The 14,825-nt window shown below is 42.0% G+C and overlaps 1 protein-coding gene and 1 long non-coding RNA gene across 12 annotated transcripts in view; one reads left to right on the top strand and one right to left on the bottom strand.

Moving 5' to 3' along the window:
- MACROD2 (mono-ADP ribosylhydrolase 2) overlaps positions 1 to 14,825 on the bottom strand; it is a 1,992,468-nt gene that overhangs the window by 393,221 nt on the left and 1,584,422 nt on the right. The window lies entirely within an intron of this gene.
- LOC144379253 (uncharacterized) overlaps positions 7,081 to 14,825 on the top strand; it is a 196,008-nt gene continuing 188,263 nt past the window's right edge. For all 9 annotated transcript variants that reach the window (XR_013441936.1, XR_013441939.1, XR_013441937.1 and 6 more), the window contains exon 1: positions 7,081 to 7,381. This is a non-coding gene — a long non-coding RNA (uncharacterized LOC144379253). The remainder of the gene's footprint in view (positions 7,382 to 14,825) is intronic.

Consider the following 14,825-nt stretch of genomic DNA (forward strand, 5'->3'; position numbering starts at 1 on the left):
ATGGAATGGTCATGTAGAACTGTCTGATAATTTCCCCTTTGCAATTAAGTGTTCTTTCCTCCATCTATATGCTTAACGCAGGTGCACAATATTATCACCGTCACTCACTGGGTGACTGGCCCAAGAGCAGGTGTTTGATCTAAGTTGGGCCAAAAAATCTCTTTCCCAGGATTTTCTCTTCCCTGGGATCATAAAGAGAGCTTGAAATCAGCCTTTACCCCGTGGACAAGGATATCTGAAATAAATTTCACAACCTTTCAGCTGCCATGCTCAGTGCTATGGGGAGAATGGCAAGACTGGAAGGAAAGAGAAGAAAATTTGCATATGAGAGCTGAAGAGACAATCCAGACAGAATCCAGGAGCCTTGTTCTAATCATTCCCTAGACCCATCTGAAGCCTTGAATTTCTGAGGCTTGGTTATTCAACTCCTTCTTGGATTCCATTCAGCCATGAAGGTACATGTTAGCCTTAGCTAGTTCTTCATTAGTTTCTGTCATTTCAAACAAAAAAATCATCTTATCAAGCTACTCTCTATCATATATATGCTTTAATCGATCAACATTGGTTTACTTTTTATATCATAATGGATTTAAATGGTAGAAACATTATACCAAGCCATTTATTTTTTTTTCTTTGCCTAGATAAATTAACTCAGTCTCTGTTTACTGTTACAGAAATAATTTTCCATCTCCTTACCTACTGCCACTGACCTTCACATAGTCATCTTCATTTTTTCTGTAATAACCTAGAACTGAACACCTGTATGCAGGAGTGTCAGAATGCCACGGCAATGGCCTCCTATGTCCACACATTCTATGCCCACCTGTGCATTCCTCAGCTATGGGGCCTCCTAACTTCCTTATTTTGTAATTCTCCCCACACTTGGGTGCTTCTCTATAGAAAAGGGCATTTGTCATTTCCCTTCTTTCTTTCCCCCTTTTTGGTTTTGCACAAAACAGCATAAGCCAACCTATAAAAAGTCCATTCCTTAGATTCAGCTACTGCTGATATGGCATCCCATGTGTTTGAGTAGAGACAGAAAAAAGGGAATAAAATGAAAATCAAAACTGCCAGATGAAGGAAGAACTACACCAAGGGAATTTTCAGGAAGGAGGGTACAGTATTAGAAATTCCTTATAGCAAGGGTGTGCAAGAAAGCACTGATGCGTGACCTACGGGAGCCTAGGCTCTAGGGTTAGGGTTATATTCTATATATCTGTTATGTTTGAGGGGAAATAACTTAACTGGTGGTGTCTGATGTTTAAAATGAAAATGTATCATATAACACTGTTCAATACCAGAGATTGGCAAGCTTTTTCTGTAAAGGGCCAGTTAGAAAATATTTCAGGTTTTGGGGCATTTGGCCTCTACCACAACAGTCCAACTCTGCCATTGTTTGCCATTATTTGTGGGGAAGCAGCTGTAGACAATACATAAAAGAATGGGGATCACTGTATTCCAATGAAAGTGAATTTATAAATATAGGCAGTGAGACTGATCTGGCCTAGGGGCATTAGCTTGCTGACCCCAGTCCATGTAGCAGGGCTTTATTCGCCATATAGTATGATGCCTAAAAAGATGGTGACTGTAGGTTTTCATTAAATCCAGGAATTTATGTCCTCTGACATCAATTCCACATGGTATTTTTGAATGCCACATACCATATATGGTATCTCTATTTACATTTATCTACATATAGATAAATAGATAGATAGATAAATATTTGGGTAGATAGATAGATAGATCAATGATAGATAACTTACTAAACTGAGTTAAGCAAGATTTCTGAGGTTGGGACCTTATTAGTCAAAAAGCTTGTTAATAGTAAAGCCTGTATCTTCTCTATATCTGTGTATTTAGTTTCTAGCATATGGCCTAGCTCATATAATGATATCTATACCTCTGAAAATAAATTAATTCATGACTCCCAGTTCCTTACTCCTTCCTTACTTTACACCCTCTCCTCAGTTGTCCGCTCCTTTCTCACTAACTATGGGTAGCGCCTCAGGAAAGGGCATAGCATCCTCCCGCCTGGCCCCTCCCCACAAATTTCAGTCACTAATGTATTCACTCAGCAAACATTTATCAAATACCTGATGAACATACAGGATGTGCGAGTCAGTCCAGTAATTAAAGATATTAGACATACTTGGCTAGTATGCTTTATAAAAATTATGTATGTGTATAATGTAGAAAATTTAGTGACAACAATTTGGATTTTTGTATACAGTTTATATTAGGTTGCATTCTAGTTATTTAAAAATAATTAAGAACCATGTGCTTCAACACAGGTGAAAGCTATATTAAAACACACACACATCCTAAAGTCCTCTTCTTACTGACATATGCTCTGCTTCACTCATTAAACCTTGGATTACTCATAGCCCTAAAATGTATTCTCTGCTGGAATTTGACACCAACATTGAAGCACTGCTCTAGAATTAACAAATTAATATCATTATCTTATGAAAAAAAAAATTTCACATTTAAGAGACTGCTGTACGGGGGAACACTTCCTCATACTTATTTGGAGAAAACTTGTTTTTCAATAATAACAACACCCAAGTTTGAATTATTTCATCAAAAGAATGAGATGATGCACCAGCAGCCAAACTCAAAGCACCAAAGAGCACATTCATATGAATTTCCAGAATGAAACAACTGCTCCATTCAAGGTAAACACTAGTGATGCCCCATCTATATCCCCTTGACCTTCCCATTTCATTGCACACCCACCTGAATCCCAACTGCTAGTGCCCGTTGCATTGTCCAAGGGTTCTCACCTGCTGCTGGAGTCCACTGTGCCACATACCTAGAGTGCTGGGGATTAAGTACTCCCCCCCAGTAGCTCTCAACCAGTAAGTGATGGGAGTGATGTATAACTACCTTAGCTCTCTTGTCCCTTGGTAGGATGATTCTGAGGTGTCAGTTTCCCACAGTGGAAGGCAACTTGATAAGGCACCCTTTATTACCTGCCCTTCCCTCCCTGCACTTCCTTGTCACTCCCTTTCCTTCACTGCCCAAGACAACTACTTGCATTTGAATCTTTGTCTTGAGTCTCCTCTGGGGAACCACAAATAAAGCCAAAGCCATAAACTCAGCCCTTCTTACTGCAGAAACCCAAGCACAATTATTGCATGTCTATTTTTACCTCCCAAATCTAAACCTATTTTTAGTTTGGCTTTGGACAACTCTATCTTAAAATGACCAGAAGATCTTGTGGAACCATTTACAAAACATAATTAAATCCTGCAGGATCCACACAGATTTGAAGAACCAAAACCGCCCCCATCCATTAAAAGTATAATCAGAGTGTTTTAGCGGGGTGTGAATCTCCTTGGTAATATTTTTCTATCCTCCTTTTTCCCTTAAGTAACCAGAAGGTTCTCCATCCCCTTAGACAACAGAAGCAATCTGTATTGGCATTGTGTGTGTGTGAGTAAAAAATACAACTTTAGAGCCAAATTCCAAAAAACATTAGGGGCAGGGATGGTCATGGTCCAGAACTTGCATTTATAACAACTTTCTCCAGATGCAAATTATCTTTTCCAATTTTCTGTAAGTTGCCAGTTGCAGTGTTATATCAGGAGATAATTAATTGGGTATCCATCTTATAGATTTTCTGCAATGGCCATTCTCAAACTGCTTAGAGGAAGTTTATATTTTTTTAAATTTTTTAAAAATTTACCTACTTATTTTTAGAGAGAGAGAGAGAGAGAGAGAGAGAGAGAGAGAGTGTGTGTGTGTGTGTGTGTGTGTGTGTGTGTGCAGGGGACGGGGGCAGAGGGAGAGGGAGAGAGAATCCTAAGCAGACTCCATACTGAGTGTGGAGCCCAGCATGGGCCTCCATCTCACCACTCTGAGATCATGACCTGAGCTGAAACCAAGAGTTGGATGCTTAACCGACAGGCACCACCCAGGCACCCTGGGAGTTTTAATATTTTTAAATAAATAGTTTTTAATACATGTAGAGGGAAATAGCAAATTCTTGCAATCTGTGTGGCCTGGACAAAGTTTCCTGGAAGAATCAGTGGATTCAGAAACTCCTTGAGGCCATTGAGGCTAAAAAAGCCACCAATGACCAGTAGTTCCTCAGCAAGTCTGAAGTCAGGAATCTTAATTCATTTGAGGCCAAGATCCAATGTTGACATTGTTCTAAATGGGTGGGAAAAATAACTTGAAACAGAGAAGAGACTACTAATGAACAGCTGAACATGACTCAATGAGAGAATGAACTGAGAACAATGAGAAACAAAAAGAACAATGTGTGAAAATGCTCTGTCCTAGAATGGAATAACGGGGAAGCAGTCTGAAAGTTCAAGCAAACATCCTCCTCCTTGGTTTCTAGAATAGCACCAACACATTCACAGCCCCAGGTAGCCCTGTAGCCTGTGTGTGGCCCAGAATGTCCCCAGTTGGACTGGATGACTTCTATGCCAGCCATGCCAGGCAGTTATCACTTAGAAGAGTCTGTGGCACCTTTTTTCTATGACTTTCTCTGTACGTGAAACTGATGGCAACTATCCTCAAAGATACGTTCCCAGAAGTCTGAACCCCATTTGCTGCTTTTTAACAACTTTTTAACAACTTTTCTCAGCTTGCCCTGCCTTTAAAAATGTCATCAAACTGGAGATGATGCTATCAAAAGCAGCTTGGTACCTTGAACAGCTTTCTGTCCCGTGCGGTGGGTCATGCCAGGGTCACCTCATAAAAAGTGGGGTCCCCTCTGGAGTCTCTGATAAGGTCTTTAGATACCACTATTTAAATTCAGAAATAAATCATATGAATAGTCGAAGTCCTTTCGCATTGTCAACAATAGCAATATTAGTAATAACTAACAGCCACTGCACATTACATAGGTATCTTCTTCGTACCTCATGTATTATTCTCCCATTTTATCCTACTGCCTTCATGTTACATAACAAGATGTTTGCCTTGGTCCTCTTCTCTTCTTACTCAAATGATCTAAATATCCAACCTGGGTGGTTTTCTCTTGAGCTCCAGATACAGAATGGTCAGCTCTTTTTCGATGACCTCAGGCCCTGAGCTGGAATACAAATGCAATGGAGGGGTGGGGGGAACCACCTCATTCAGTTCCATCCCAAGCCCTTTGATTCCTCCTTAACTTGGTGGATGGGACTCAACCCACCTATTTTACCAAGCCAGGAAATGAAGCCTTTCCCTGAACTCTCTACCCGTCTCCATGCAGTCACTATATCTTCTTAGTATCCTTCCTAGAACTAGTGCTTTAACTCTGCCTGTCATCATTCCTTGCCTAGACCACTATTTCCGTGGTCTGCCCAACTCCCACCTTTGGCCTCAAACTCCTAGAATGAAAATTTGTTCAGGTTATTCCCTGCTTAAGATTCTTGATGATTCTCTAGAGACATCAGAGACATTATCTTGATCTCTTGCACCTAAAGAAGACCCATCCTGATATGGTCCCTGCCTACCCTCCCTGTTTTACTTTTCACTGACTCTCTCTCCCATGCCCAAGTGGACGACAAGTGTTGCTTGTTTTTCATGCCTGCATTGTTTGTCCTTTGTTTCTGAAACCCCTGTCTCCATCCTTCAATATTCAGTTCAGCTAGCACCAGTTCTAAAAAGCCTTCCCTGAACTTCCCCCCCTACCCCACACAGCCAGCACAGGCATCCTTCATTGCACTGAACACCCTGCAGTGAATGAGCTATTCTCTTTCTTTCTTTCTGTTTTTTTAATCTCTATGCCCAACGTGGCCTCGAACTCATGACCCTGAGATCAAGAGTCACATGCTCTACCAATTGAGCTAGCCAGGTGCCCCTATTCCCTTTCCTTTTTTTTTTTTTAAAGATTTTATTTACTTATTTGACAGAGAGATAGACAGAAGAGCACAAGCAGAGGGAATGGCAGAGGGAGAGGGAGAAGTAGGCTCTGCACTGAGCAGGGAACCCGATGCGGGACTCGATCCCAGGACGCTGAGATCATGACCTGAGCCAAAGGCAGACGCTTAACCATCTGAGCCACCCAGGCGCCCACCTATTCCCTTTCCTAATAAAAGACCAAACACCGTGTCTCCTACTTCTGTAACCCTAGAGCTGATCACAGGACCTGGACATAGCCTACACACTTCCTATTTGTAGGATGAATGAATGATGAATAAGATAGAATTATCCAGCCACAAATTTATGGTATATTTACACTCTACATTTCTTAAACAGTCTGAAAACTGTTCACCTGTCCCCATAAGTACATTCATATTTATCAGTTCAATTGAAACTCTCCTTTTGTTTTGAAAAACAAGATAACCATAGTCTTTTCATCTATCAGTCATTGTTGGATCAGCTTTGGGGGCAAAGGGTGTGATGGGACCTAGTTCATAAACCTTATTTGCCTAGAACAATTTTAATAAATTACCCCATGGTTATCTTGGGAAAACTTGAACTGTACTCTGCAAGCTCCAAACCAAATCTATTTTTCCCCATCCTTCTGTACTGTCTAATTATGTCTGTTCTGTCCCTGATCTGTCAAACCATGTTTGAATTATCCTTCTCTCATAACCACATAAGCTCAGCTGAGCCTCAACATATGCTAGCAGAAAACAATAGATAAAACAAACACAAGTAGAAAAATGACAAGAAAAGAACCACAAGGCTTGGTAATCTGAAATGAATAACAGTCCAGCAGGAATTATCTTGCAAAATACGAACAGTCTTGAGAAGCGGTGAATGGAACATTAGCCTTGAACCCAAAAATATCCCCAGAGAGGTCACCATTCTAGCACAGCTCTGGAGATGGATACTAAAAATTTGCGTTCGGGATCTGAAATGCCCAGCCTGCCCAGAAGTGAAAACATTGGCAGTCAGAAGTGGATTTAGAACATTGAAACCCACATGGGCACCCCACTCTGGGAGCCATGTGTAACGTGAGAAGCTCCATAAAACTGAACCACTATTAACGATCGGAGACAAAGAATTGCAGGATTTTTGGTGACAAAGCCCCAAAAACCATGTGGGCCTATTATTTTTAGCTAGAGCTGGGGGAGGAATTTTTACCAGCTTGAGGGGTAGAGAAGGCTGCGTAGAAGCTAGAGAGGAGATCCAAGAAGGGGTGGGATTAAAGTTAGAGCCAAGCAATTCACCGGGTGAAGAACAAATCAAACCAACTTCTGGAGGTGGGGCAGGCCGACAGTGTAGTCAATTCTGGGGAGGTTGTCAGAGCGACGGGTCTGCCGAAGGCAAGGAACGGAGTCACAGGTTAATAGCAATGAGCCTTCAGGCAAAAGTCCAAGAGTAGGTTTCAGCCCAAAGGTAAAGAGACTCTTCTTTGATCCCTACTTCGTCATAAAGAATGGAGCCCAACGTAATGGAAGACAGAACTGCAGCCACCAAGAGGCATACACCAGTAAGACCACCTTTGTTTTACTCACGGCTGACTTTACTCAAGCCTTGTTCTCTGGCTCATGGCCTATTTGATTCCATTTTAGTAACTAAGTTTGTTATCAGTCATTTCTGTCTTGGGAAAGTTTCACTTGAATTCAGATTTTATTGTACTTTTATACTGCAGTTTAAATTTTCCATCTCGGGGCTTCCTCATGCTTCTCCCATGCATTTCCTTGCCTTCTGCTCTGGGTCCTGTTTTTAATTTCCCAGAGTGCTTACGCATGGGTCACCTGGCAGTGGCAGGGAGGGACAGAGGGTTTAGGCACATGAGGGCTTTGGAGTAGAAAGGGGAGAGGGGTCCATTCCTTCAGCCGGATGCAAGCCTTGCACGATGGTGGGTGTGGGGGCTGGGCTGTGGTCACATCTTTGCTGACACTTTCACTGGCCTGGTCTCTTGCGCTGGTCACACCGAGTCCTGGCTCTCTCATGATCTGCACTGGTGCTTTCCTGCAGGAGTCCATCCCTCCACTCTGTGGATGGTATCCTCCATCTCACTCGGAGGCATCAAGAGGATCATGGTGAGCTGGCTGCACCCCATTTAGCTTCTGGGGCCACTCCAGATAGTTTCTGAAACACTAGGAATTCCTACCCCACCGACTTGTCTCCTTAGAAACCCGGAAATGGTTTTTGCCTTTACATTCCTCTATTATTTTCTAAATTTTTCTTTCATGTCTAGGTGGACAGTATGCGAGAAGTTTCTGCCTCTCTTCACCGGAAGAGGTGGAAAATTCACTCAGGTTAGAGGAAGAGTTCTTAGGGTCCTTCGAAAGCTGTTCCATCCTGGTTTCCATTTAAATATTCATTTTTTTAAAAAGATTTTATTTATTTATTTGACAGAGAGAGACACAGCGAGAGAGGGAACACAAGCAGGGGGAGTGGGAGAGGGAGAAGCAGGCCTCCCGCTGAGCAGGGAGCCCCATGAGGGGCTCGATCCCAGGACCCTGGGATCATGACCTGAGCCGAAGGCAGATGCTTAACGACTGAGCCACCCAGGCGTCCCTCCATTTAAATATTCTGATGGTACAGGCGCTCCTGTCTCTTGAACAGACTGTGACGCAGACTGGGCACAGCTGTCTCCCTGGAATTCTGAGGAAATGGCTGCCCTTTGGGGATGAGGAAGGGTCGACAGCAAAACAAGGGAGCAGCACAGGCATGTTTTGAGGATACTTCCCACACCCTGCACACCACACAAAGGGATCAGAGAAATCTCAGCAAAGCAGAGTGACAAAGTTACCTAAGAGAAACAGGGAATGTGTTAAAGGCAGAAGGGTGTGCAATTTATTTTTAAAGCCTGAAGTAAGAATTATCTGGCAAGAATATAAAAAAATGTACTATTTTTTCCCTTGCATTAAGATATGGATATATCAGTTTGGCAAAGATCTTAGAAACTTAATAAAATGTTAACACCCATCCGGCTGCATCTTATAAGAATCCAGAGTCCCTGAGTCCTGCTTCTTTAAGATGCACCCATCTCTTCAAGCTTTGCAGTTCTTTGATTTGTTCTAACAGTCTGGCTGCTTCTATTGCCTTTCAGTGCATTGCCAGGCACCTGAAAATCCACTTTGCATACACACGATACTTTTTTGTTTTAATGTTGCATAAGATATATTTAGTGGTAGTGATCCCAATTTAAGTTGAAATTCAACCATATAAGGGGTTGGCCAATGCAAATAGCTCACCTGTGTTGACAATCAGAGGAAAAGACACCTTGAACACATGGCCCAATGCACACAATCAGGTGATGCCATTCTGGGCAGGTGGCATGCTTCCCTTTACTCCAATTATAAAATGAATTGCAATTTCAGAGGTTTTCAAATGTAGAAAAAAAATAGGAAATACAGTGAGCTACAAGAGGAGCTGGAGGAACTGGATATAGGAGAACATGATCAGAGAGAGGGTCATACTTATTTTCAACCGCAGGAATAAAAGAATGAGCATATAATGAAAAACAAGAACAGAGTTTTTGAAATCTGCCATTTGTGAATGCCTTCTATGTATTCCTCATTTTAGGTTAGGTGCTTCATATTCATTTTATTTAGTTTTCATCTAACAGAATCTGGAAATAATTAAAGTGACTTTCTTGAGGTCACACAGTAGGAGCAAGCTGGACTTAAACTCTACCTTTCCTGTGGACAGCTGAAAAGCAGCAACTTGTGCCTAATAGCCTGGCTTATCTCTACAATCCTGGGGGATTTTAGAATGAAGGTTTACTCCCTTTTCCCATTCCTCACTCACCCTTGGGTCTCAGGTGCAGTCGCGAACAGTAACTAGCTCTGCAAAGCCACAGAAATCCATGAACAGAATGACGCCATTTATATTATCAGTCTGTCTGCCTCTGTATTCAACTAACTTTATTCATTTTAAGGTAAAATGGTCAGTCTTTCTACTCGTTTATGTCATTTTCAACAGGACTGCTAAGAGGCAGTCTCCATTATGTGCAGACAGCCTCCTCATGGGTGGAATCACAGGCTTTAAAGTCAGGAAGAACTGGATTTGAATCCCAGCTACTTGACTTTATGCCAGATTAACTTCCAGTAGCCTCTCTCTTCCCATCAGTAGAATGGGTTATTGTGAATAGCTTTCATGGTTATTGTAAAGCTTACAGGGGATAATATCTTAAAGCTGTGAGCATGGTGGCTGATACAAAGGAAGAATACCATATATTAAGAAAAAAAAAAACCCTTCCTGTTTAAATTCAAATGATTTTAGAGTATAAAGAGAAAGAAAAAAGAAGGTTTGATTTGTAAGCATTATACTACATCTCCTTAGCTATCAACCTTTTTAAAGGCACAAAGGATAGGTACCAAATAAAATTTGAAGTTAAGATGGTTTCTTTCTTTCTTTATTTTTTTTAAAGATTTTATTTATTTATTTGAGAGAGAGAGAATGAGAGAGAGCACATGAGAGGGGGGAGGGTCAGAGGGAGAAGCAGACTCCCCGCCGAGCAGGGAGCCTGATGCGGGACTCGATCCAGGGACTCCAGGATCATGACCTGAGCCGAAGGCAGTCGCTTAACCAACTGAGCCACCAGGCGCCCAGATGGTTTCTTTAGTAGTAAATAGACAAGCCAAGATATAATGCCACCATGCTGACATGCCAATCTAAGATCTAAACAAACTGTCATAATAAGTAGACAAAGCTGTTGGTAATTTTTAGGAAATCTGGAAAGACCCAAGCATATGCAAAACTTTAAAGCCGTTAATTTCTTACTGCCTACCAACACAGAGAGTTCAACAGGGTCAGTGTGTGTGTCATTTTAATACAGCCAAGTGGGCAGGGCCCTGTCACACTAATAAAGTAGGTGCAGCTTAATTCCGGTAAAATATTCATTTTCATTTGATAGCTTTCTAGAGATGCAACTGGATTTTTTTTTTCCCTTTTTGCCACTGGGAAATTGATTTCTTTGTGTACTTATTAAATGACAATCTCTTGGCTACTGTACACAGTCTGAAATTTGAGATCATGCTTTACCTAGATGTGCCTAGCAGAACATGCTGGGGTTATATCTTGGTTTCAGCGTGAGGCGGCTTCTCAGGCAGCTTGTCAGTCTGTCCCATTTTATTAGTATGTGATGGGTAAATGCATTGGACACCTCTCTCAAAAGAAGCTGTCCTGTTTTCTATACCCCAAACACAGAATGTTTAAAAGAAATTTCTAGAAGTTTCTTTCTTTCATGGTTTTGTTTTTTTTGTTTTTTGTTTTTTTTGTTTTGCTTTCACTCCTTTTTGTCTAGAGGCACATTCTCTAGAACATTTTTTAAATGACTACAAGAAAACAACAGAGCCATCATTTCTATTCATTTTCTTCTACAGTATTAGAACTTCTGTGACTAATTCCACTGCCCCTGATGAATAGCTAAAGCTACAGCGGCGGAGCATTTCTTCTGTAGGATGTGAAAGTCTGTGGTCTCATTTATTTTGCTACATGTCTTAAGAATATATGATTTTTTTTTTAAATGTTACTTCTGAAAGAGCTTCACTGCAAAAGATATTTCTCATAGTGTCTCAGGCTTAATCAATTGCCCGTGATTTTGCAGGCCTTAATGGGAGGAGACACAGACAATGTAATGTGCATTATGCAAACTTAGCCAAAAGTGAGGCCGTGGAACAGCATCAGGGACACATTATCTCCCAGAAGAGTCGACACCATCGAGGCAGACAATCAGATTAGAGCATTTTCTTAACAGGGCCGGAAGTAAAATCTTGGGGACAAGATACTGTGCAGATTTGGGTAACAGCCCAAAAGGCAAGAATCTTGCTATAAGCTGTGTTTTGCTATATTCTAGAATTTGTAATAAGGCTGTTTCTTCTTGGAATTAAAGCAACGGGTTTTATTTACTAAAGTAGCAAAGACCCATAATGTGCTGTGGCCTGAATCGTACAAACATCTGCCTCTTTCTCAAAAACTGTAGGGAAATCTACTCAGCCAGCCAGTCACCGTGAAGTTAGCTCATTGTGGGAAGTATTGCAACTTTGTGTTGCGGGGAGAGGGAGTGCAGGATGATGAGTTCCAAAGAGACAAGAGCAGATAGGCAAGGGAATAAATCAAAGAAAAAGAGCCATGGTCTGTGTCCGAGGGTGCTCATTACACAGAAACACACACACGAAACAATGCAGGTTGAGGCAGAATGCATAATCCCCACAGCGTGCCTGACCCCTGGGGATTGCTCAGGGCCTTATAAACATCATCTAGCAAGTACTTAAACTGCCAGATTTAGCACTCTGTCTACAATAGATGCAGGAATGAAATTGTTTAGAAGCAATTACAAAGCAATATTTCAACAAGAACAAATGAATGCAGCACAGCTTCAGCATGTAAGTGCGGAGGGGGTCACAGCATGAGGCATCATCGAAGTCAGATGGAATTAATCATAAGAAAGTGCAGAGGGATGCTGGTCGGCATGTTAGTTCCCTGGGGGCTGTGGCCAGCGCCTGTCCTACCCAGATAATTCCGCAGTCCTTCAGGCACATCAACGGGGACAAGCAGAACAGAGGGGGCACCCAGTAGGTGCTTGGCAAGTGTTCAGGAGGCCTATTAATGATCCTGCTGAGGAAACCATAGGTATAAAAAAATGACCAGAGCAGATATGCCAACCTAGCAAGTGATCACATAATCTCACCTGGAAGAGGTCGTGTGCCAAGAGAAAACGCCTGATGAAGAGAGAATCAGAGGGCAAGATTCCAGTCTTGAATCTGTCACTGGCTAGCTATTTTACCTTCGGGGAGCTTTTTATTTTGTAAGTTCTTTGAGACTCAGCTATCTCATCTGTAAAACGAGACACTGATGTTTACCTAAGGGTTTGTTATGGAAGCTAAAGAAGATGCAGTTGACAAGCGCAGGGTCTGGCACCAAGTGGGTTCTCAACAAGTGGCCAGTGTGCTCTTAGGTGTACAGATTGATAAGAGTCCTTTAGGGACTGGGTGTTATACGCAAACAATGAATCATGGAACACTATATCAAAAACTAATGATGTAATGTATGGGGATTAACAGAACATAAAAAAAAAAAAAAGAGTCCATTAGGGATGCAACATAGGGACCACTATCCATGGGTATTCAGAGACCCAGGGGCCAGAGGGGCATTGCTCACTGGGGATGGAAAACAGTTTTTTGGCTAAAAAAGAAAGAGATAAGATGGAGCCAGTGAGTGAAAGTTTCAATTATCTGCATTGCCCTGAAATTACACAGAGTATCCTGATTCTCTTCTGCCTCCTACATGAGGCCAAGGCCAGGCCAGAAAAGCAATCATTTTTGCTGGTCCAGTAGCATTAAGTGGGCAGTTGCCAACACCAGTTCAAGGTGTGGAGACTGGGCTGCAGTGTAGCTGAGGAGGTATTTCTGGTCATCTCCAAACTCAAAGCATGTGATAAATGCAGAGAAACATCGAGAGCTGAAGACAAAAATGTTTACCTGCAAGGTGCCCAGAGTGGGTTGAATGGTGGCCCCCACAAAAGATATGTCCATCTGGAAGTTATGAATGTGATTATATTTGGGGAGAAAAAAGGATCTTTGCATATGTCATTAAATTAAGGTTCTGAAGATGACATCATCTTGGATTACCTGGGTTGGGCCTTAAATTCAATAACAAATGTTGTTGAAAGATAGAAAAGAAGAAACAGACAGAGGGCACATGAAGTCACAGACAGAGACTAGAGGTATGTAGTCATAAGCTTTGGGACATCAAGGATTGCCAGTGGCCATCAGAAGCTAGGTGAGGTATGGGATACATTCTTGCTCAGAGCCTCCAGGAGAAACCAATCCTTCTGACATCTTGATTTTGGACTTTTGGCCCCCTGAACTGTGAGACAATACATTTTTGTTGTTTAAAGCCTCCTGATTTATAGTAATTTGCTGTGGCAGCCCTAGGAAACCCAGACAGCTCCCACTTAGGGGGAGGAATCAAGTGGCCAGAGTGGGTGGGCATCACCACTGATATCGCCCAGGAAATTTATGTTCAGTCTGCCCACTTAATATTTGAGTCACAAGTTAGGGAGTGGTTCATGTTAAGTAAAGCTCTTAACCTAATTTTGCAACAAGAGTATTTGTCCTGTGTTTCAGAAATTCCCAGGAGTGTAGAAGATTGCACAGATTATGATGCTATAGACTGAAGCGAGAGCACCTTTTGGGACTTTCTGGCTGTGAAGAGAGTATCTACCGGTTAATCTGAATCTCCTGAGAGGGTTGATAAGGGACAGTGGACCCATCATATCCATGCATGTGATCATAATTATGTAACTTATACTGCAACAGCCTAGCCCCTGTGGATCCTTTAAGAAAGGGCTTAGAAAGCACAGATTCCATAAAACAGGACAATTAAACCAATGAAAAAAGTAGCAGTTAGGAGCTGCAATCTTTGTACCCCCCATAGTTCCCTTCCATTCCAACACGAAACCATCCCAAAGCATCTCTGAGACTCTCAAGTGGTGGCACGTGTTAACTGTCTCCCCTTCCACTCACCCAGGCAGGATTCTATGAGGGTCCGAGGGGATAATTTGGACACCAGATTCACTCTATCCCAAATTAACTCAGAGAAGCATATGGATGGCTGTATTGAGCTGCCTCTGGGCATTTTAGGCTGATAATATGTTCCAGTTTAGTCAAATACATCTTCGATATTGCTGTGAGCTAATGGAGAGGAATTACACACATTTTCAAAATTTGGCAAGACAAATAGGAGCTTGTTTCTCAGTTCTGATACAATGAATGTACCTTATGCCTTGTTTTCTCCAAATCTCATTTCAGAAAACAAAGACACCATTAACAAGCTCCCCATGGTTCTTCCTTCCCTCATCTGGCCTATCTCACTTCTTTTCCTTCTTCCCTTCCCGCCCTTCAAAGACAGAGCAGCCTAGAGGGAGTGTAATTAACGAGCTCCATCTCTGAGCAGCTGGGGGTGGGTGGACCACT

Source organism: Halichoerus grypus, chromosome 10, assembly GCF_964656455.1.
Source record: "Halichoerus grypus chromosome 10, mHalGry1.hap1.1, whole genome shotgun sequence".
Taxonomy (NCBI): Eukaryota; Metazoa; Chordata; class Mammalia; order Carnivora; family Phocidae; genus Halichoerus; species Halichoerus grypus.